Raw genomic sequence first — 24,870 nt, 5'->3', positions numbered from 1 at the left:
ACTGCAGGAGAATAAACGGGGTCGAGGTTATGATGGGGACCCCATGACCCGATCACAGAAACAGTCCAACTTCCCTGGGGAGGCGGAAGCAGATATGGAAACAGCCTTGGGATCTTTAGTTAAACAGGGGCTATTGAGGCCAATAGCTACCCATGTGAACTCTCCATTGTGGCCGGTTAAGAAACCGGACAACTCCTGGAGAGCCACAGTGGACCATTGAGGGTTTTTTTTGCCATTGAGTACTCAACCGTAACATCCCCGCCTGTGCATCCACTGTTGCTGCTGTCGCCGACCTCATTGGAAATATCTCAGCCTCCGCGACCACCTTCACGGTGCTGGATATTTCCAACGGGTTCTGGTCCATACCTTTAAGAAGGGAAGATCAGTACAAGTTTGCTTTTACCTTTCAAGGACAGCAATACACTTGGAACTGTCTCCCTCAGGGCTTCCACAACAGCTCCAGTATTTTCCATCAGTGTATGGCCAACTGTTTAAAGAGTTTCAGCAGACCCCAGCAGCTTGTACAGTATGTGGATGACCTGCTCCTGTTCACCGATGAGGGGGAGGAGCATGGCCCACTGCTGGCTGAACTGCTGGAGCTGCTGAAAGAAGAAGGGTTTTAAAGTAAACCCCAAGAAGGCACAGATCGGCCTGAAGGAAGTAAAATTCCTGGGACTGGCTGTGCGCACTGGGGAAACTGCCATAGACAAAGCTAGAGGGGAAGCAGTGCAGAAGTTACCCGCCCCCAACACAGTATCAGGAGTAAGATCTTTTCTAGGGCTAACCGGGTACTCAGAGATTTCATTGAGGATTATGCAGCCACAGCAGCCCCTCTGCTCCGACTCCTACACAAGGGAGTGGAGTGGGAATGGGACAAAGGTTGCGAGGCAGCATTTATCCAACTCAAGAAAGACCTGCAGACCGCACCAGCTCTAGGGGCCATAGATGGGGGTAAGGAGTTTTTCCTGGAGGTAGCAGCCAGTGGGGACAGCCTGAGCGCAGTACTGCTCCAAGAGCAGCACGGCCGGCTGAGACCAGTGGTCTACTCCTCCAGGATACTCACGGATGTGGAGAAGGGATACTCCAACTGTGAGCGGCACCTCCTAGCCACTCACTGGGCTGTGAAAAGATCACTGATCTTCACAGGGGGGTCCGCTATCACACTCCTTACCCACCATATACCCACCCAAATGCTCCTGGACGGGAGAATCAAGGACCGGACAGTGAGCAGTGCCCACATTGCTCGCTGAACCCTGCTCCTCTCCCAAATGGACCAAAAGGTTAAAGGGACTCTGCGAGCCAAGACTCTCAGCCAACATGATTTATCCAGGGACAGCCCACCGGTGTTCCATAGAAGGGATATGGGAAATTAACATAGGTTTTCGGGATGGATTACACCCCACAGGCCGAGAGATCTATGTGGACGGGTCAAGCACGGTATCTGCAGGTGAACGACTCACAGGCTGCGGAATTTATGACCCCGAGGCAGGCAGTGCCCTGGCGATTAAACTCCCCAGTACTATGAGTGCCCAGCATGCTGAACTGTCTGCGGTGGTGTACGTAGTCACACACCCCAAAGAATTCCCTACCCCATACACGATTTGCTCGGACAGTATGTTCACATGCAATTCATGTACAGAGTACATGGCTATTTGGTCCCGCCGCGGATACACATCCGCAGACCGGAGACCCCTGGCAATTAAGTCCCCACTGGAAAAGATCATGGAAGCCGTAGGGGAGGAAGGGAATACCTATATACATAAGGTGAAGGCACATTCCACCACAGAACCCTGTAGCGAGGGAAACCAGCAGGTTGACATGTTGGCCAAGCAAGGGGCCCGCACGGGCAAGCTCTGGGAGCCGTACAACTCAGGACCCATTGCAGCAGCCAGGGGCAGGATGGGGACGGCAGGGAAGGCAGGGATAGCTTTGCCCCCGGACCTAAAAACGGGTCAGACCCAACACCCCGTCCTCAAAACTGTCCTGAACACGCTAGCTAAAGGGGAAAGGATAGACGGCCCGTACAGCACCGCAGCAATTGCCATTAAAGAAGGCATGCTGTTCAGGGGGGAGCAATGGGTAGTGCCGCAACAGCACCGGAGAGAATTCCTCTAGCTGGCCCACGAGGGTCCAGGAGCAGGACACCCCGGACCTGAGACCACTTGGCAATGAGTGGAACAGGCAGGGTTGTGGCCAGGACTCAGGGAAGACGTCCGCGAGTTCTGTGCTAGCTGTCTGGTGTGCGCGGCCAACAACCCTGACCCCCAGAAAAGAAAAGTGTCCATGGGACATATCAGGAGGGTAGAGGGACCCTGGCAGTCGATCCAAATCGATTACATCGGGCCCCCTACCCACTGCCCAGGGAGGTTACAAGTACTGCCTAGTATTGGTGGATGTATGCACTAAATGGGTGGAAGCCTTCCCATGCCGAACAGCCATTGCCCTGGGAACAGCCAGGATCCTGGTCAGATAAGTGTTCCCCCGATGGGGACTACCACAATACGTAGAGTCTGACCAAGGGAGTCACTTCACCGGGCAGGTGATGCAGGAGATCCTTAAGGTACTCGGCATGAAAGGGAAATGGCATGTCGCCCACAACCCGCAGTCATCCGGGCCTGTGGAGCGTTTAAACCACACTATAAAAGAAAGACTGCACAAAGAGACAGGGGACTCACCCAATGGGTGGGTAGAGGTCCTACCACTAGTCCTCATGGGGATCCGGGCCAGCCAGTCAAAGAGCACGGGGTACTCCCCGTACGAGCAGAGCCATGCGAACCCCCACCCATGTGTTAGTCCCGGTACTCACTGAAGGTCAGCTTAGGGAAGCGAACCGGGACAGCTTTATCAGGAATCTGTTTGAACACCTTAAACTGCTAACAACATGGGAAAACAGCATCGGAGCAACTGACTGCTGCTAGAACCCTGCAAACACCACGAGTGGGAGATAGGGGACCAGGTTATGGTAAGGGACTACACTAGCGTAGGGGTCTTTGAGGCTCTGTACATGGGACCGTACCGCATTGTCGACAAGGCAAGCCCCATGTCTATGCAATAAAATTGCCCCGCCGAACAAAGTGGTTCCACATAAATCAGTGCAAACTTTTTAACCCAGGGACAGCTGCTAAACGCAAGGGACAACCAAAACCTGTAAACCGTGCTAAAGACAGGGACTCCCAGCCAACAGCCCCCGACTGTGGAGATCCCACAGGGGATGTGACAGACCCACAGACTGTACTTAGAGGGGCGGTGGACTGTGTTACTGGAGGAGCCGCCCCCCCAATCATTTGGGACTCGGACACACCCCCAACAGCACCCTTAAGCAGGACTCCCCGCACACCACGGCCAAAGACACCGTGGTCACCAGCACTCCAATTTAAATGGTTCAATGCCGGGAGAGGGACCAGCCGCAAAAGGGCACCTCAGGTCAGAGACCAGCCCGCGAGCAGGGACACCCAGCCGGTAACCTCGGGCAACGATAGCGGTGGACCAGCCACCAAGTGAGAGTCCCCAGCTCGTAGCCCTCAACCAGACAGAACCCCCAGGGGAAGAAACGAACCAGGCAGCCACCCCCAAAGGAGCGGTGTGCTGCAGCACCGGAGGGGACGTTCCCCCGACAGTGTGGGACTCAAACCCACCTCCGGTCAGGGTACTTAGGGTTAGGTGGTGCAGACCGACCTATCACCTACCTCACTGGGCACCCAGCGGAGAAGAAGAAAAAGAGAAGGCAAGAATTAACCTGGCCACCCGGAGACGGGTGGCAGATGTACATATATAGCGCCATATGAATTTAAGTATGGTTAGTAGTAATTTAGAATAGTGTAAGTTCTGTGTAATGATAAGTATATATATGTATTAGTTAACTGGGGTAGGGAAAAGAAGCTACCTGTGCCGCTGTTAAAAGAAGCACAGGCTGGGTATCACCCGGGAATAAGAAGAATCTACCGGTATAACTATTAAGGAAGCTCCGGTAAGATAACAAGCAAAACGGCTGTGAGATAAAAGTTAAAAGCAGGAATCAGTCCACAAGGAACTGAATTAGACAGCCAGTCAATTAAAGACTATGAGCCCAAATTGGAACTCAGTCACCTTTGTCAAGCCAGAGAACTTTCTCAGAGCTAGATAATCTGTTTAATGTGCCCCTACAGGAAAGAGGACATCCTGTTCCTGCTCGCCCTGATAAGGATGAGCAGCGCCGACCGAGGAGACGTGGGAGAATCCCTCATTTACGGGTGTTCAGGAGGAAGAGCACCGATCGTAACCGCCGGGGGTGGCCCCCGAGACGTGGAAGAACTCGTCGTTTATGCCCACGAGGGAAGATGGCCAGGGTGGCTGGGATCTAATTCTACCCGCTACTCCAGCCAGGAAGGTTTTACCTACGGGGAGGCCTCAGTTCCATGCCCCCGGATGCGGATCAACGCTGCCCGAGTCAGTGTTACAGAGGGAAAGCGTGTGTGTTTGACTTGCAAAGGGAACATTCCCCTGGGACGATGGTGGTGGCTCAGGAAACTCAGCAAGGACACATGGGACCAGGAATCGGACTGGGAAAGACTTGGTAATGATACGTACCGCACCATCACGGGGACACGGGGAGGAGTAAAAGTGTGTTGGGACAAATGGTGGGAATCCAAACAAGGAATTTACGTTTGCATGTGGGGATCAGAGAGTATTTATCCCGCAGGCATATCGATCGCCTTCGCCAGGCAATGGCAAGATGAAGGGGAAGGGATGGGGTGGGATTCTAGCCTACACGGGTGTGCGGTCCCACACTCCCCACTCCCAATTTACACCATCGAACTAAGAGCACACATTAAGAAACCCCTACCCAGAACCCCGCTAATACGCACAGTAATAGAAAGGTATCCTACCACCAAGAGTCCTGGGAATGGATTAGTATTGGTACCCACCGAAAAGGTGTTATATCAGGGGGTACATTATGCAGTAGCTTCAGTAATATTAAACCTTACCGAGGTACACCTGCCTGCATGGTATCCGAAGGAAACAGAGCTGCTATACCAGGCCCTACTTAGAGACATGTTCAAGAAATTTTATGAGTTAGACTTTGGAAATGTAGACAAAGTAGACCTATACACCCTAAACGCTCGGGACACCATGAGCTCAGGGAGACCTAGAAGGGGAATCATAAACGACGTTTTCATTACCTACAATTCAGCATCCTCTGTAATAAATAGCCTAGATGACATAGAACTGCAAACATAGATAAACAGTTTAAAGACCCAATTGAGAAAAATCCTGAAACAGGAGAACACTGTAGTAGGATCAGAAATACACAAGGACCAGGCTATGACTGTCCATTTAAAAGAAATAGTGGCTGAGCTGGAAAAACATGCACAGACAGTGAATGCACTTATACGGGAGGTTGGAACACTTCGGACCAGGCTGCACAGAACGAGGTGTGCGTATTGTATGGAGCATGGTTGTTGGGCAAGGGCCGCAATAACTTGGAGGATTTAAAACAAGGTGTAGTCCCCTCTTGGATCAGGAACAAGCACCTCGCAGCCCTCCACCCTTACAGCAATTCACTAAGCCTGTGCCAGCTCCACCTAGCCTCTGAAGCCTGCCCTGTCCCAGTAGACTGTGGGAAGTCTAACACACTATTGTGGGAATAGTACTAAGGATGCCGGTCATGGGTGGGACAGCCCAACCCGCACCGGTATACCGGGTGGAGAACATTGGAGTTATTCAGGGAGGTGCACGCATTTGTTTCGCAGCGGTCCCACCCTATGTCATAAAGTGGGAACATGCTGTGGCGGGTACTGACCTCTCCGGTGCCGGAGTCGGGCTGCACAGGTAATATTGTGTCCCCAGTACTTGAGTACTCATTCAAAGTCACAGTGTGGGTTTAAAGCTGCTGGTACACAACCTATTAACTGCACCATGGAGGTACTGGCACAAGACCATGTCCCTCCACAGGTAGCATACATAGGGGCTGGGACATATTGTGTCACCACCAGTGCACCCCACTACCAACATGGACACTTCTGGTGTCCGGTAAGCGACAGCAGTTTTTGCTTCAAACCTGAGGCATCAGTTCACGTGGCTCAGGAATGGATTATCCTCATTCCTGAACCCTCCACTGTCCACCTCACTGTGAAGGAAAACATTACAAACCTGCAGGAGGATTATCTTGTACATTTTGACTATGCAATTCCCCCTCTACCCAAACATCTCACCGCTCTGCTAAAAGCTGTAATTATCTCACAAAACCACTTCTATACTCTAGAACAGAAAACCATTGAGATAGAGAAAAAGATTCTCGAGATCACCATTCCGCCTTGGTGGGACCTTTTCAGAAATATAGAGGCCCCAGTTTGGATCCGAATTGCTTCCCACACTTTAGTTATTTGTCAACTCGCGATTATACTTTACTTATGGTGTCTCACTTGCCGAGTGAAACGCAGAGGCCGTCAGGTCAGGCACCAAACGGTGCTGTACGCTCCTTGGCCGAACTTTGGAATCGTGCAGGGAGGGGTGACACCATACTGCCATGTTTAAGTTGTGTGTGATTTTTAACTGCTGTAAACTGCAAAATCGAGTATTGTAAGAGTGTTACTTAAATGTTTTGACTATGTACTTTTATTTTACTGAACTTAAAACGTGTTTGACTATGGACCTTTACGCTATTTGAGAATGTGTTACTATGTGTTTTTATTTTACTTTACTTAAAGTTGTGTATGACTGTATACCGTCATTTTACTGTGAAGACCGAGTGAAAGAGGGACATCATACCACCTCAATGCTATAACTGAATTGTAATGACTATATTCACCTGTATATTGCATTGCATTTCAACAGGGGATGCACGGTAATGTTTAGCTAGTGTAAATACAGGGAAGGTTGACTCTCAGGAAAAGGAATTTTGCTTACCTTGATTGACAATCAAGAGTGTGGAGTGTCAATAGGGGGAATGAAGGAATGCAAAATTCACAAGAAACTCCCCCCTGAGTTTGGGCTCATTTGAAAGGAAATTTAATTTGGGACTATCTACCGAAAAGTTTGGAACTCTAAAGTGCTTGTGGAAGAAACTACGAACTTTCATAAAATTATGAACTTTTACAAGACAAATTCAAGGCTGTGGGCGGACCTACAGAACCCACAGGCGACACCTGATTAATGGGGCTGCCTAGGTGTTGGAACTGAAGTAACTTTGTCTGGAGAATTGAGTAGTCAAGAATCTTTCTCCACAAGGAACATTAACATTACAAAATAGCTACTCATCAACATATGTCTGGACAACCATTTCAGCATATACATCACAAAGAGGCACAATCAAGCCTGTATGCGAAAGACTAAGCACAAAAGGACATTGCAATTACAAAACTAATATTTCCATCAGCAACCAGTTTTCGAACATCAACCCACCCAAGACATATCAACTTTTAACAAGCCCGCCAAAAACTACAAAGAAGAACCAAGCCCGCCAAAATTATACAAAGGATTTTGAAGAAATTGGGCGGCAAGATTAGAACACTGAAATCGTATAATTGGCCACTGCTTTCAACAGAGGAGAGGTGGTTGCTAGGTAGCTACAAGGCTGCCACTACCTCAAGACAAGGAGAGAAACCAATGCGACAGTTGTAAACTAACTTCTCCAGCCTTGAAATCCTGAAGGAAGGAAGAACATCACCATTGCCGCAGCGACAGACCTCAGTCAACGTGGTATCAAGGGAAAACACAACCGCAATCTACCGTTAACTATCAAAAGGGTTGGTAAGCAGAAGTCCCTGTCTGCCCTGGAGTCTAACCTAGCTAGAATTAGGTATTAGGAGGTGGGAGGTATAATTTTACTACAACCCCCTTTGAATGTGTAGTGTATGGTATTTTATTAGAGTGATTTTAAGTTTGACCTTGTACCTTTCCTTGTATTGTTCTTTATTAGAGTGATTATAAGTTTGGCCTTGTATTTTCTTACTAGAGTAGTAAGCCTGTATTACCTTGAATGTAATAAAACAAAGTTCTTTGCATCAAACCAGTGTCCTTTGCACTTTTGTCACATCCCCCAAATAAATCCAGAGTATAGAACCAAGGGAGAGGGGGGTGATTTGAAACCGCTCAAGTTGGTCAGAAGGGAACCTGGCCCCCTCAGAGACTACACAACACCCCCCTTACAACTTCAAGGATGGATGTAAACTGCATCAGTGATAAGTAGCCACAATTGGGTAGGAATGGTTTGGTTTTGGACATGACTCACTCGAGAGGCTGCAGTTGCTGAAATCAATCCCCTTTCCTGAGGTGTGAACATTCAAGAGAGATATATCATTCCTGTACTGTCTAAGAACGCTATGGTCCACTGAGAATCAATTACTTAACCACAGTACATATCTGGTTCTAATGTGGCCTGAAAAGTATGACTAAGTATATTGACGCAGTAAAATCCAACATTGAAAACACCAGCAGCACGAAAGCATGGCAAAAAATAGTGACATGATCAGATTTTTAAAACAGAAAAAGGCAGGTGCCACAAATGACATGGAGCACTGAGGTATCACCTGGTGCCACGGGCTGGAAGACTGCAGGTTCAATCCTACCGTGCACGTCTTGCTCTCAGGGAGAGAATGGCAGGCAGTTACTGTCGTGTCAGTTCACAGGAATGGAAGGGAAGCGGGATGAGGGGTTGGAGGGGAAACAGAAAAATCACACGGTGATGTCCTGACTGATTTGTAGCTGATGCCTCTTGGCAGCTGACCAAAGGGGGCATTGGTCATCCCTCCTGGCAGCAGAAATGAAAGACCAGATGGTCATTCGTTTAAATATACATGGGATGAATTATAGTCAGGAAAAAAATAAGCGAGCAGTGAGAATGAGAATGAGAAATACACTCCATATTGTTTGCTGCAAGTAGCTATTGTTACAAATTCTCACCATTTCTAAACTATGCCATAGCCTGAACAACACAAGATCTCTTCTCACTTAAACAATTGTTACTGGAAATAACGATTGACCACTTCAAAGCCATTCCTGTTGCAAGTCTTGTTTGCATTATGTCATTGACCCATTAGATACAGCCAATTGTTAGACACAGTACATTGTAGAAAGTTGGAGTGGAAGCACCTAGTCATGGAAGCACTTTTACTTCTTTTAATTTTTATAAATGAGTCTTGAACTGACATTCCATCGACATCTTATCAGAATACATTTTACATTTAATTGTAAAGGAAGCACATTTGAAACAAAAATTGTCAGGAACAGGATGTAATGACATTCATCGTCTGTCTGCATACGTCGTCAAATGAACTTTTTCCACACACCACCCTGGGAATATGTTGAAAGGTCTAATTTAGGGTTAAGAAAAGATTACAGATGATTATTAATTTCCCACATGGCATTTAAATTCTGTGCTTAATAGGAGAGTCTAAAACCTTTCGGAATGCTAACCATCACCTGCACATTCCCCTCCAAGTCACACACTATCCTGAATTGGAAATATATCGCCATTCCCTCATTGTCGCTGGGTCAAAATCCTGGAACTCCCTCACTAACAGCCCTATAGGAGTACCTTCACCACGAGTGCAGCGGTTCAAGAACATAAGAACATAAGAAATAGGAGCAGGAGTAGGCCATATGGCCCCTCGAGCCTGGTCCGCTATTTAATACGATTATGGCTGATCCGATCATGGACTCAGGTCCACTTCCCTGCCTGCTCTCCATTACACCTTATTCCCTTATCCTTTAAGTAACTGTCTATTTCTCTCTTAAATTTATTCAATGTCCCAGCTTCCACAGCTCTTTGAGGCAGCGAATTCCACAGATCCACAACCCTCTGAGAGAAGAAGTTCCTCATCTAAATGGGCAGCCCTTTATTCTAAGATTATGCCCTCTAGTTCTAGTCTCCCCTATCAGTGGAAACATCCTCTCTGCATTCACCTTGTCCAGCCCCCTCATAATCTTATACGTTTCAATAAGATCATCTCTCATTCTTCTGAATTCCAATGAGTAGAGGCCCAACCTACTCAACCTCTCCTCATAAGTCAACCCCCTCATCTCCAGAATCAACCTAGTGAACCTTCTCTGAACTGCCTCCAAAGCAAGTATATCCTTTCGTAAATATGGAAACCAAAACTGCATGCAGTATTCCAGGTGTGGCCTCACCAATACTCTGTACAACTGTAACAAGACTTCCCTGCTTTTATACTCCATCCCCTTTGCAATAAAGGCCAAGATTTCATTGGCCTTCCTGATCACTTGCTATACCTGCATATTAACCTTTTGTGTTTCATGCACAAGTACCCCCAGGTCCCGCTGTACTGCAGCACTTTGCAACCTTTCTCCATTTAAATAATAACTTGCTCTTTGATTTTTTTTCTGCCAATGTGCATGACCTGACACTTTCCAACATTATGCTCCATCTGCCAAATTTTTGCCCACTCACTTAGCCTGTCTATGTCCTTTTGCAGATTTTTTGTGTCTTCCTCACACATTGCTTTTCCTTCCATCTTTGTATCGTCAGCAAACTTGGCTATGTTACACTCAGTCCCTTCTTCCAAGTCGTTAATATAGATTGTAAATAGTTAGGGTCCCAGCACTGATCCCTGCGGCACCCCACTAATTACTGGTTGCTAACCAGAGAATGACCCATTTATCCCGACTCTCTATTCTCTGTTAGTTAGCCAATCCTCTATCCATGCTAATATATTACCCCAACCCCGTGAAATTTTATCTTGTGCAGTAACCTTTTATATGGCACCTTGTCAAATGCCTTCTGGAAGTCCAAATACACCACATCTACTGGTTCCCCTTTATTTACCCTGCTCATTACATCCTCATGCCCTTGAGAAGATGGAACACCACCACCTTCTCAAGGGTAATTAGGGATGGGCATAAATGCTTGCCTTGCCAGCGATGCCACATCCCGGAAGAAATTTTTTTTTTTAAATCAAAGGGTACATTTCATGAGACTCTGCCTCAGTCAAAAGGACTCATGCAGACCTCTGTACCTGATGTTCTCCCAGCAAGTGAGACTCGTGAATAGGACTGAAGCTTCACAAAACTGACCCTAAAATGTCACCGTAGATTAATAATTTTTATTCATCAAGACAGTTAAACTATCAACAAGAACAAATTTTTCCATTGTAGTTTTAGCTAATTGCTCGCAGCAGCTAAGAGTCGTATTTCTCTTCAGAAGTTTATGGTTAATGGTACCATTATAGTGGATACAGCCATTGTTCAATGTAGCACTAATCGGAAGGTCTCACGATCAATTCCTGGTCTGCGGTGAGTTTGCTGATCTCAGCCAGGACCAGCAGTTGAGGTGCTACAGTTGACTTTGGTGTTTGGTGTCCCTGAGGCAAGGAGGAGAAAATTCAGCCAGAGTTCACACTCCATGGACGCCTGCTGAGAAGGTGCTCATATTTGGTTGTGAGGAGAAGAAAGAAACAGATTGTTCAGTGTCCTCCAAGGTCAAACATCTACTGACACTCGCTATCAAGGCTCGCACATGAATAACCACTTGGAGGTTCCAGAGGTCAGCAGGCACGCATGGAGCTACACCCCAGTACGATTTAGAAAATTTAGGAGAGGAGGTGGAAGAGTTGGAAAAAATGTTTTAATAAAATAGAAGTTTCTGTTTGAAGGAATATAAGGATAATTCTAGTGAGCACCCACTTCAGGCACGGAACCTTGCTAGACTGAAAGGAGTTTGCACAATCAGCTCTATGGTGTTAAGTGTCCTATTTGTAACCTGCACTGACATTAAGCAGGCCTCTGCACCCTGTAGAATGTACCCGATAGTATCACCCATCATATTTCACAGAGTAGTGCTCATTTAGTTAAGTTCTACATGCCAGACCAAAAATGTAGAATTGCATCTTCTTAAAAACAGCCCAGTTAGACATTAATGAGGTTCATTGCACTGTTGGTAACAACAAGAGCTATTCTGCAGGATTTAGTTGCTATATTGGTGATGGTTCATCAAAAATTAAATCGTTATTCCCTTCTGGATCAATGGTTCCATACTAGTATGGACTTTGAAGAAATACTATAACATTAAAATGGTGCTGAGAAAATGTGATGTGTCAATAATGCTGTGGCAAATGATCACTTGCTTTTCAGTTTGACAATCCTCTGGCATGCATTGTGAGCACATTGAGAGCTATTGAATTAAAACTGCTTTAAAAACTGAAGTGTGAATGATGACATTGGAAAGATGTATTAATATTCTAATACCAGCATGCCTTACTTCATATAGTCAATGAATTATATACTTACTTTACATAATTTTTAAGTTTGGTGCTACTTTTCCCACAACAGAAAACACAGTGGACGATTTGCAAATAGTGTCTCGGTCAGCAGAATGCATTATGGGTCCCCAGGTTCATTCTGGTTAAACCTGATGAATATATGCTGGATCTGGATTAGAGATCTTATTTTTTCAGGACTTGCAATAGCTTGGCATAGCCCGAACTCCTCGAACTGCAGGCCATGGCCATGATTTCATTTCTTTCACTAGCCTTTCCCACAGGATTAAGCTGGTTCCCACCTCAGCCAGTTTTTCCCCCTCCAGCTGGCTACACTGTATCTTGTAAATTCACCTCCTATTTATTCTAAATTTATTATTGGGCTCCTTTGCAAATGGGCTTGCAACCGGGCGGAGCGAGATCAGCACCTCCCGCTAAATTCGGCGGGAGTTTAGAAGTGCAGTACGGTGTTGTGCCTTGATTTCCTGCACCTGGAGATCAAGACATTATTGCTGTGCGCAGTACCCTGGCAAAAAAAAATTGGCTCTCACCTGCTATTAGCAATGACAGGTTGAGGAGCCGGGTTTTAGTCAAATGTCGGCTGGAGGAACGCTATTTAAAGGCGCCAGCATCCAGTTTATTTTTAGTCGGCCAATAATGCTTCCTTGTTAGTTTAACATAGGCAAACAGGCTTTTTGACCAATGTGAGTGATTTTCAGTTGAAGGAGTGCTCTGGCTTATAAAGATTTGTGAGTTTCATTGAGGGCTGATTTGAAAGTCCAACATTTGGATTCTTTCATGGGGGCTGTGCTGGCACTGGACCTCACACTCCAGAGTCACCGTCAGAGGCAACTGAGGCACAGAGAAACACTGCAAAATGTGGGAAGAGGAAGGAGGGCCAACAGGGCTCTCAACAGAAGTCCTTACCCTCCCAGGGTATTCCGACAGCAGTTCTCCTACATCAATTTCACTGAGGAGCAGTGTGTTTGAAGACTGCACTTCAGCAAGGACGTGGTCACAGAGCTCTCCACCTCCTGCAACCAGACCTCGAGCCTCAGACCAGGGTGACGACGGCTCTCGCAGTGACAGTCAAGGTCACCATCCACTCAATTTCTATGCCAGTGGATCCTTCCAGTGTGCAACAGGAGACATCTCCAACATCTCCCAGTTTGTCGTTCATTGCTGCATCCGCGAAGTCACAGATGCTCTGTACAGAAGGAGAAAGGACTACATTTCCTTCTCCATCACCAGAGAGAAGGCAGCACAAACATGCTTGTGGTTTTGCCAGGATAGCGGGCTTCCCCATGATGCACCCACGTCGCTTTGAATGCACCGCATAACAATCCTGAGGTATTCCATAACCGCAAAGGCTTCCACTCACTTAATGCGCAGTCATCATCCTAGGCAGTCCCTCGGAGTCGAGGAAGACTTGCTTCCACTCTAAAAGCAAGTTCTCAGGTGACTGTAGAGTCCAATGTGGGAATTAGAGTCTCTGTCACAAGTGGGGCAGATAGTGGTTGAAGGCAAGGGTAGTCGGGAAGCCCGAGTTGATGCACGCTCCTTCCACCATCCACTCTTGGTTTCTGGTTCTCGGTGATGGGGCTCGAGGTGCTCGGTGCCCTCCCGGATGCTTTTCCTCTACTTTGGGCAGTCGTGGGCCAGGGATTCCCAGGTGCCGGTGGGGATGTTGCACTTTGTCAAGGAGGCTTTGAGGGTGTCCTTCAAGCATTTCCTCTGCCCACCTGGGGCTTGCTTGCCGTATCGAATCTCTGAGTAGAGCGCTTCCTTAGGGAGTCTCCTGTCGGGCATGCAGACAATGTGGTCCACCCAAAGGAGCGGGTCGAGTGTGGTCAATGCTTCGATGCTGGGGACATTGGCCTGAGCGAGAACACTGACATTGTGCGACCACACATGCTGAATCCTCACTGTCATTGCTCACTACCCTGGCAGCAGCACGATGCATTCATCCTACATCAGCTCTCTTCCAGCCCCCACATCAAGCTCGCGGCTGGCTGGTCAGAGACAGGGGCTATCCGCTCTTCACCTGGCTCATGACTCCCGTCTGCAACCCCAACACTTCATATAATGAGAATCATGCTGCCACCAGGAACATCATTGAACGGACAATTGGAGTGCTCAATCAACGGTTCCTCTGCCTTGACCGCTCAGGAGGAGTCCTCCAGTACTCGCCTGAGCAGGTGTCCCTTTTTGTCGTCATCTGCTGCGTGCTGCACAACTTGGCTATCATGAGGGTGCCGCCATTTCCACTCGGCATAGTTCCACCATCTCAGGAGAAGGACGAGGATGACCAGGAGGAGGACAAGGAGGAGGAACAGTAGCAGGAACAACAGCGACGGAGGAGGAAGCCACTCATCTAATGACCCTTGTGCAAACTCTTACTTCCCGTCTTAACACTGCCTTTTCCTAATCTACTGCTGCTGCATAGTGTCTCTCCAGTGGCTGCAGCATGGCTTGTGGAAGGTTGCTGAGCGTCAGTGCCAGAGACTACAGATGGCTTTGCAGGATGCCCTCGACCAGCTCTGGACCTGGAAGGCCCGGCTGTAGACTGCACTACCTCAGGCGGGGCGGCGGCAGTCTGGGCTGGCTGGGTGACTGGCAGCGACAAGTGCAATGGTGGAGTGGCAGTGGTGGGATCAGGAATGCTGTCATCCTGAGAGACGACAGCAGGTTCCTGCTCCACTGACCCACTGCCACTCCCATGGGGCAGTACCTCAGCATCCCCACCAATCTGCTGGAGCACAGATTGGTGGCCCGCTGCAGCACAGTGGGATCCCTGGTGGACTATGATGGAACCAGCGACAATGGCAGCAGTCAAAGCACGCATGGCTTCCAGCTGAGATTGCAGGAGAGCAGTGTGAGCTTTGATGCCAGCATCAATTGTCTGCATTACAGCACTAAGACGCGACATTGCTTCCGCTTGAGTTGCAATGGAAGCTGCCCCCATCGCCCATGACACGCGTCACAAGGTCTAGGTCCCCACGGTCTCTCTGAGAATCCACCATTGTCTGCAGATTGGAAATGATGAGCTCCATGGTGTGCGCAGAGCTCTGTGCAATGCTGGAGGTGGACTCCTCCATGCTCCTTACCATTGCCGAGAGGCTCTCGGGCACCCTTGGCATTGCACCTGTCATCTTGGAATGCATGCCCTTCACCCTTTTTGTGTATGCCTCCCCATCGAGATCCTCATCTGAGTCCTGTGCGCAAACTCTTCCTCCAGGGAGCTGACCCCTGTGGAACCCTTTCCCCTTGGCCTTGCTGCAGCCCACTCATCCCTGGTGCATCACTCAGTGCAGACCGCTCTACGAAGCTAACCTCTAATGATACCACAGTGCCAGTATCTGAGGTGGTGCCTGTGGCTGAGAGATGTAGTGATGCTGTGCTTTGGTCTTCCTCCTCTTCTCCTTCCTCACTCTGAGAGGCTCAGGGGGAAGGCTGCTCATCTCGTTGCTGATTATCTGAAAGCATAAATGGCACAAGACTCGGGTTAAGGTGAGGGCAGGGGGCAGGAATGGAGCAAAGAATGCAGACAGTAGCAGGAGCTGGAAAGTGATAAAAGCTTCTGGTGTGAGGGGGAAGTGGGATGAAAAAAAGCAAGGGGTTGAAGATACCGATGTTGCCCGCAGCAGGGTCCATGTTGCCGATGGCCATGACGCCCACCACCTGCTGACCAATGAATCGCAGCACTCGTTCCTCCAGGTCTGAGAGCTGCTGGAGCTGAGGTTCACCATTGCCTGTCCTCTGCTGCTCCCTCCTATTGTGGTACATCTTGGTCTGCAAAAGAAATTATTGTGTGTGAGTCAGAGTCCAGCTATGTGTCTGGGAGATATGCCTTCCGTCGTTGAATAGCTGTGATTGTAAGTAAGGCGTTAGATGTGGATGTGAGTTTGTGTAGGTGCAGATGTTTGGTGGGCGAGTGGTGGGAGAGTGGTGCTTTGCACAGTGTGCACAGACAAAGGTTCAGATGCTGGTATGTAGTACCTGTTGAAGCATATACCTTGATCACCCGATTGAGATCTTTGAATTTTTTCCGACACTGTGTCAGGCTGTGTTGCACCTCACTACTGGCCGAGACCTCCTGTGCCACTTCCTTTCACATTATCCTGAAGGCCTGGGGCAATGGCCTCCTTCCACTGGCTGGGCTAGTGCTTTCCTCAATTGCTCCACTCCAGCCAGCAATGCCTCCAATGCCATGTCTATGAAGCGACGAGCTCTCTCCCTGGGCTTGGGATCAGCCATTGCCATCAGAGGATTCACTTCCTCGCAGGTAGCCTTCAGATCGAGCAATGCTGAAAATGAGCAGCTGCACAATCATACAACCTCCCCTTTAAGAGCTGGAATGAGCCAGTGTAAAGGAAACTCTTTTTGGAGTTCACCTGCAAAAACATAAAACATTAAACCATGCCACCCGACCTGGGTGACACACCAGACATTTACAAGGCCCTTTTTTCCTTTTTTTGGTTTTTTTTTTGTGTTTTTCATTTTTTTGGGGGTTTTTTTTGGGCGCTAAAATCACATTTTTCCAGTGCCCCCTATAAAAGGGAAGGGGACACTAAAAGCACCGGCAATTAAAACAAATTAAACTTAAAAACGTAAAATCAAATTAAAATTTGGTTGCCGGGCGTGATGATGCACTCCAGTCCCTCCGGTGCCCACCTCTCGCGGAAGGCCGCGAGCGTACTGGTGGACACCGCGTGCTCCATCTCCAAGGACACCCTGGACCGGATGTAAGAGCGGAAGAGAAGCAGGCAGTCAGGTTGAACGACCCCCTCGACCGCCCGCTGCCTGGACCGGCTGATGGCACCCTTGGCCGTGCCCAGGAGCAGTCCTACGAGGAGGCCTTCGGACCTACCCGCTCCCCTCCGCACAGGGTGCCCAAAGATCAGGAGAGTGGGACTGAAGTGCAGCCAGAATTTCAGGAGCAGCCCCTTCAAATAATAAAACAGGGGCTGCAACCTTGTGCATTCCATAAAAACATGGAACACGGACTCTTCCAGACCGCAGAAATTGCAGGCGGCCTGGGAGTCCGTGAACCGGCTTAAAAATTTGTTGCACGGCACTGCTCCGTGCACCACCCTCCAGGCCAAGTCCCCGATGAATAGTGGGAGGACCCCTGCGTAGAGTGCCCTCCATCGGGGACCCCCGCCTCCTCCGGACGGCAAGATGGTACGCCATGGCGTGTCCGGACGGCCGGCGAGGATGGCAAAGTTGAGGGTGTGCAGGAGCAGCCCGTACAGGAAACCCCTCCGTGCGGAACTGAAAGGCACGGAGGGGATTTCCCCGAGGCGGCTCAAGTTGTGAGGCGCCGGCCCCCGAGGGAGGTTCCGGGGTTTGGCGCCGATGAGGAATTCCGTCCGGACGGGGGTCAGTTCGGACGGGATCTCCCCACGTGCTTGAGCCTCCTCGATGCACCTAACGGAGTCAGGGCCCAGAGCTGTTTTTAGCGACTCGATGGCATCGGCCGCGTGGCGGACGTTGGCAGAATTTAGGCGCCGCGCCAGCGTGTCTGGCGCCATCCAGCCCACTCCTCTGCCATCGAGCAGGTCCCTGACCCTGGTCACCTCACCAGCCACAGCCCTCTCTTCCGACCGCCACATAAAACCTCGGCCGTGGAGGTACGGATTCCCGAGCAGCGGTTCCTGCAGGACGGCCGCCACTCCAGCCGGCGGAGAGCTGCGCTTGGTGGAGACTTTGTGCCAGACCCTGATGAGTTCCCTGTAAAAGACAGGCAGCTCCCGGAGGGCGGTCCTGGCACCCCCCAAGTTCACAAACAGGAGCTGCGTGTCATAATTGAGGTCGCGCTGCTGGCGGAAGAAATACCTCGCCAGAGCGCACCACCTAGGAGGGGGCTCGACGTAAAGGTATCTCTGCAGGGTCTGAAGACGGAAAGTCGCGAGCTGGGGCCAGTGTAAAGGATCATTGCTCAATGCATTGCACCTGAAATTCATTAGTTCTCTGGTGGTAGTGCCCCTGCAGCACCCCATTGAGGTCATTAGCGCTTGATTTAGTGCCCCATTTCCTTCCTGGGACACTAAAGCCCAATTTAGTAGAAGTTTAGCACTATTGAATTTCTTCCCCATTATTCCTCTGAAATTCTTGCCTTCATTCTTGGACTATTGTTATTTCTGTACCAATTTCCTGATGATCATCCTTTCTCACTAGGAAAGGGCAAGGACATTCTCAGGAACTATCAAGTTAGTAATTCTATCTTGAAGTCTATTGTTCCCTTCTACTATACTCTCAGACTCTCTTGTGATGTTTGCTGATAGTGCCATTTGAGTAGAATAAGCTCTTTAAGAAATAGTTGCTGTAATTGCAGTAATTAAATACTTGAAGGGGAAAAAATTCATGGCTTTTAAGAAAGAAAGAAAGACTTGCAGTTATATAGCACCTTTCATGACCACCGGACGTCTCAAAGCCCTGGGTTACTTACCGGTCGGGAAGTCCCCTGGATCTTGCCGTGTCTGATTTTAACCTGTTCTGCAGAGTGGGTAGCCAAGGCATCCATCGGAAGCTGGTGGGTCCTTCTTTAAATATGCTAATTGGGGTCCGATGATGTCACATTGGACCCTGAAGGCATTTTAACTCTGGCCTGTGCGGGGAAGCTGCTGCAGTTTTCCTGCCAGGCTGATGTAGGTTAGCAGAGGAACGGGATGTGAAGGGGCATTGATAAGCAAGTTTTTGTTAATTTTCCTTGGGGAGGAATGGGGAAGGGTTAATATGTCTTGTTGATGGATGGGAAACATTTATTGGGAAAAAACACTAAACTGAGGCATTAAAATTAACCAAAAAACTCAAAAAATTACAGTGAAACAGTCACATTCATCACTATAAAGAATTACTGATTGACCATTTCCCACAGTCAGCTACTACAAATGGGTAGCAAAGTCATAAAGCACTTCAAGATGTTTAGTATTTAGCAGAAATCACCATATAATGCAGCTTAAATTAAGAATTATTACTTACCAACACATACAATGGTGCAACATGAATAACATAATTACTATGTTACCTTACAGAAGAATTAAAAAAAAATATTATGCCAGATGTGTGAAATGTGGACCAGTGGTTTACAGGTCTAGCATACCACAATTGGAGCTATTCCAGAATGACAATTTGCGTGTCCCAATTCCTTCACCCACATTGACAATGCCCCACTTTCTTCCCAGCTTCTCTTTTTCTTTTAAATCAGTTCATTCCTCGCCCCCGTGCCCCCCCCCCCCACCCCCCTCCTCCTCATCTGTCTTCCTTCTGGTCTATTGGTCTCTCTTTCTCAGGACTCTGTTCCTCTTTATTGGTATTCCCTTCTCCATTCTGGTTCACCAGACTGATTCCTGGGATGGGTGGGAATTGTCCTCGGAGGAGAGATTGAGGCGATTCAGCCTATATTCTCTAGAGTTGAGAAGAGTGAGAGAGGATATCATTGAAACATATAAAATTCTTACAGGGTTTGACAGGATAGATGCTGGGAGGATGTTTCCTCTGGCTGGGGAGACTAGAACTAGGGGTCACAGTCTTAGGGATCGGCTTTAGGACAGAGATGAAGAAAAATGTCTTCACTCAAAGGGTTGTGAATTTTTGGAAATCTCTACCCCAGATGGCTGTGGATGCTCAGTCATTGAGTATATTCAAGATAGGGATCGAATTATTTTTGGACATTAAGGGAATCAAAGAATATGGGGATAGTGCGGGAAGGTGGAATTGAGGTAGAAGATCAGCTTTGAACTTCTTGAAGGCCCAAAGGACCAAATGGGCCCCTCCTGCTCCTATTTCTTATGTTATAAGGATATTCACTCTGCTGTCTTTATGGAGTTCCTCTGTATAAATGAAGGGATCTAGATTCATAGACTGAATCACTAACAAAATTTGACATCATAGAGCCTGTGGCCAATTTTCATCCCTGACCCCGCCCCCACCCCTCCTCCTCATCGAGTGGGAACAGAGCAGTAGTGGGATGAAACCAATGGCATATACAGGTTAAACTCCCTTATCCAGAACTCCCTCGTCCAGAACCATTCACGGCCACCTGGTGGCACATGCGCAGAACTCCGACATGAACAAATTGAAGTCCTTCCTCACTGCCGACTCCCGCAATCGCTGGCCTGACCCTGCGATCCACCCCCCCCCCCCACGCACTCCCAGCCCCAACCCAGCTAGCCCCGATATCCCCTTGTTTAGTACCCACACCATCCAATTTAACGTGATCACCCCACGTCCGGAAAAATCCATTATCCACAACAGGCCAGGTCCCAAGGGTTCCGGATAAGAGAGGTTCAACCTGTACCACTCTCTCCCACCAAGTTCGGGTCACCAAAATTTTGGTTGGGGGCCTTGAAATGGGCTGTTCGGATGCCCGCTGGAAACAGTTGGCAGCCTCATTAGTCCGGGATATTAGGTTGCTGTGACAACATAGGAACAGGAGTAGGCCATTAGGAGTAGGCCCTGAAGCCTTTCCCCCCATTCAATTAGATCAGCGCTGATCTGTATCTTAACTCCATTTACCCGCCTTCACAAACCTTAATACCCTTGCCTAACAAAAGTCTAGCAATCTCAGTTTTGACATTTTCCATTGGCCTAGTCGCAGATTTTTAGGGAGAGAGTTCCAGATTTTCACTACCCCTTGTGTGAAGAAGTGCTTCCTGACATCACCCCTGAACAGCCTTGCTCAAATTTTAAGGTTATGCCCTCTTGTTCTGGACTCCCCTACCAGAGGAAATTGTTTCTGTCCATCAACTACTTTAATCATTTTAAACACCTCACTGAGATCATAAATAATAATAACAACAAAAATATGACCACAATGTAGTTTTGAAATACCAACTGAGTAGTATATGCCATGCATGCGTGGCCCATCGCTAGGTGGCATCAGGTGCCTCACCAATGGTCCTTAAAGGGACTGCTGCAGACCACTCACAAAAAGGTAGAAGTAAAAAGTAGAAAAAAGATTTAAAATTATTTTTGTGGGAATGCATGACCATTAATGCAACTATCAACCAACACCCCCCACCCAAATTTCCCTCCAGAGCCTTCCCTTGGGATCACCTCCATGCCCCAACCCCCCTCCGCCCCCTGCCCCCCCCAACTTACTCGCACTCTGGTGGAGCTGTCAGATTTCCTGCCCCCTTGTTCCTCTTGCTTTCTGCATGAAGGATGCAGTCATTTGCAAATCGATCTCGCTGTATCACTAATGACATCAACTATACCACCCTTTCGCTTCTCAGTGCCGTGCCTTCATGATTAAAATCGAAAATGATTACTATCATTTCCATTGATCAATAATGATTAAAATAGTCGCACCAAGATATTCGGTGTCAACTTCACATAGGAACAGCAATAAATGATAGAACATGGAAGCATCACACCATAGCCAAAACAATCCATTCACATCTGTGATACTCATGAGTTTATGGGTTATGTAGCATTACTCCAATTAATAATTAATTTTCCATATCATATGCTTTTCACTCCCAAGTATCCGTTGTTTAACATCCGTGTCATTTGGAATTTTCTGGATGAGGTCACCATTTCTGGTAGTTTGGAATACAGCGCCTTATTGCATGATCTAGCAATCCACAAGAAACTTGGTTGGTTAACCCATTACAGACATATTTCAATCCAAGCATATACAGAGATTTAATGGCTGTCTTACAAATTCTGGGGGAGGAATTGCCCTTTTTTATAGCCCCATTAGCACCTCCAGGGGGCGCTAATGGGGCGCAATGAGATTATCGCCCGGGGGAAGGGATTGATAGTGACTCTGGGGAAATTTCCCCGGAGGTTTGGGGGGGCATTGTGCTAATAGTGGCGTTCCCCGCGATTTGCGCCCTGGGCTGGCGTACGTACAGCGATGATGCCATTGCCATGCGAACCGACCACTCACTGCCCCACGCCAACCCCTTTGGGCCCCATGGTGGAAATTGCGGCACGGGCGGCGAAGATGGCGCCGACCAATGTCACCGTCAGCTTCGTGGGTCGCAAAGCTGGTGGACATCCCCCGCCGGAGCTCGCCTTTAAAGGGGCGGCCATTTGCACGGTGGGCTGTCATATTTTTCTGTCGGCTGACTCTTCTGTCGGCCTGACAATGGCGGCCCTCACCTCGACCGGGCCGCCATCCTGCAGCCCGGCACTAAGTTATGGCCCAGCCGGAGGCATCCCTGGTGGCCCAGTGGCGGCCGCCAAAGGAACTGCAGAGAGGCAGCGGCCCTCCCCTGTAAATGAAGGGGAAGGGCGTTCTGCTGCATCAGTGCTACGTGGAGCATCTGATCCGCGTAGCTCTGATGTTGCCGGCTGGGCACTGTGCTCCAGAGCACAGCGCTGGCCCTAGGAACGCCACTCCATCGACGCGGAGCATCTCCGATAGCACTCCGCCACTGTTCAGGGGCTGAAGGGCCAAATTCCGAGCTGGGGGCGGAACCTCCATGCTGGGCAATAAATGTCCCAGCCCCAAAAGGTTACTGCCTCCAAACAGGGCGCGGGGCAATTTTGCCCCCTCTGTATTTAGTTACAGTAATAGCCATGACATTGTTTAACTTGCGGAACTATTATGAAATGATAGTGATCACCGGTAACAGTGCAGTCCTTGGTCCAGCTGGCCTTACCCTTTCACAGCTGATCACCTGTTAAGTAATGCGCTCTCACCAGTGATCCCTCGAATTTATTTTTGTTGGGCAGACTCTTTATATTTGTTGTGTGGTATCTTTTACCAGGGGCAACAGCTGGTGAGCAGCCTGCACAGACCCATCAGTGCGCAGCTTTGAGGGAACGTTGGTTCCCACCGATCCTCCGGGAACCTAATCCATGACTCCATTAAGCTTTGGGTGAAAAAGTTCTGCTGAACTTTCCTTCTGGTTCTTTATTTTTCATTTTCAATTTTGGTCCCCTGGTATTTAAAATCTTCACCAGAATGAATAATTCGCTTGAATTCATTTTATTAATTCCCCTCATAATCTTGAAGGCTCTTCTACAAAAGAAAATAAGCTCAGAATCGTCGATTGTTTGCTCAATATTACATAGGATTACACAGGATATACGGCACAGAAACAGGCCATTTGGCCCAACCAGTCCATGCTGCCGTTTATGCAGCACACGAGCCTCCTCCCGTCTTTCCTCAGCTAACTCTATTAGCATAACCCTCGATTCCCTTCTCCCTCATATGCATGTCCAGCCTCCCCTTAAATGCATTATATTTCTGGTGATGGTGTGGCTCTCATTGTAGATTGCTCTGCGTCTGTGCCTGGGTTCCTGATAGGAGTCATAAGTCACGTCAGGTGGACATATCCCTTGTCACCAAGTAACCAGCCTGTGACCTGATGGTCTTGTTGGAATAAATGTGGCACAGAAGACTGGCGCAGGATGAATGAGTCGTGACTGCTGCAAGGAAACTGCGCACGGGCCTGCATGATCCACTGCCGATGGTCACAAACAAGCTGCCCATACAGGGAGCAGTATCTCTTTCTGTTGAGAAAGATGCAAGGTCGTGCGCAGTGCAATGTGGGTGCAGCCTATGGTGCAGTCTAGTGCTCTCTCATCCTGCTTCGCTTTACCCATGGGGAATGTGAACTCGATGTTCCTGTTGGCATAGTGTCGTGTACCTGGCTCAGACCGGTGCACAGCAAATTGGGCATTCTCACTAATATCACCTGTGTAATTGTTAAGGGTCATGGTGATCTTGACAATCATAGGCAGTGCTATCCATACTCTGGTTTGAGGCTCCAGTTGTGGCTGCAGCAGGTGACATGTCTCGGTGATACCCTCCTTGGCGAAGTGCGGACACCTAACACACTGCTCCTCAGTGAAATTGAGGGCTGAGAAGTAGTCCCTGAAGGTCTGCTATGGGTACGGCCTTCTGCGCAGTACCTTTCACCTCTGCCCTCTATTCCTAACCGCATCTGCTCTCTCTTATCTTCTTCGCTAGCTCTCCCTCCCCCTCCAGCAAAGACAGACCTACCAAAGCACTCATGAGTGGAATAAACTGTTTGTAAAGCAGATAGTTGTTCCCAGAATTCAGAATTCACTTGTGGAATTGATAAAACCATCAAAAAAAAGGCCCAGAAGTTAACCATCGGACCAAGAGGAAAGCCATAAACTGACCTGTGGAGCTCTTTTAAGATCGCTCCTGCAAAGTCTATAATGATTCTTAACGCCATCATTTCCAGGGCAAGTTTATCACGTGACAAGACTGGCACAGGGGAAGAACAATCGAGCAAAAGTTTCCTGCAACAAGTGTAGGACCCTTATTTAAATATTGTAACGAACATCCTGAATCATTCTGGCACACCCCCTAGATGCCCACGGAGCAGCTCGATCTAATATGGCGGGCAGTGCATTTCCGGCATGGCACTGTACGGGTGTGCCATCTGCCATTTTGGACCTTAAGGCGGCTGTAAAACGAGTGCAGCACGATCAAATTTCTAGACCCAGGTTCCTTGAAATTTCCTTTTAACTAAAGTAAGGCTACACAAGTCTAGTATCCTCAGTTAGCTAGGAATGTACTTTGGACAAGCACTCTGAAAATACAATTTGTTCTGCTGAGAATTATATCAGAAATGAAAAGTAGCAAATCAAACTTTAGCATCAGATTTGTTGCTTAGTAAACCTTATCACAAGGTGTACATAGTCGTAACAGTTTGTTGTTTTTATTGTTCGATAATGCTTGAAGCAA

Source organism: Pristiophorus japonicus, chromosome 10 (assembly GCF_044704955.1).
Source record: "Pristiophorus japonicus isolate sPriJap1 chromosome 10, sPriJap1.hap1, whole genome shotgun sequence".
Classification (NCBI taxonomy): Eukaryota; Metazoa; Chordata; class Chondrichthyes; family Pristiophoridae; genus Pristiophorus; species Pristiophorus japonicus.
Note: the sequence above shows the minus strand (reverse complement) of the source record.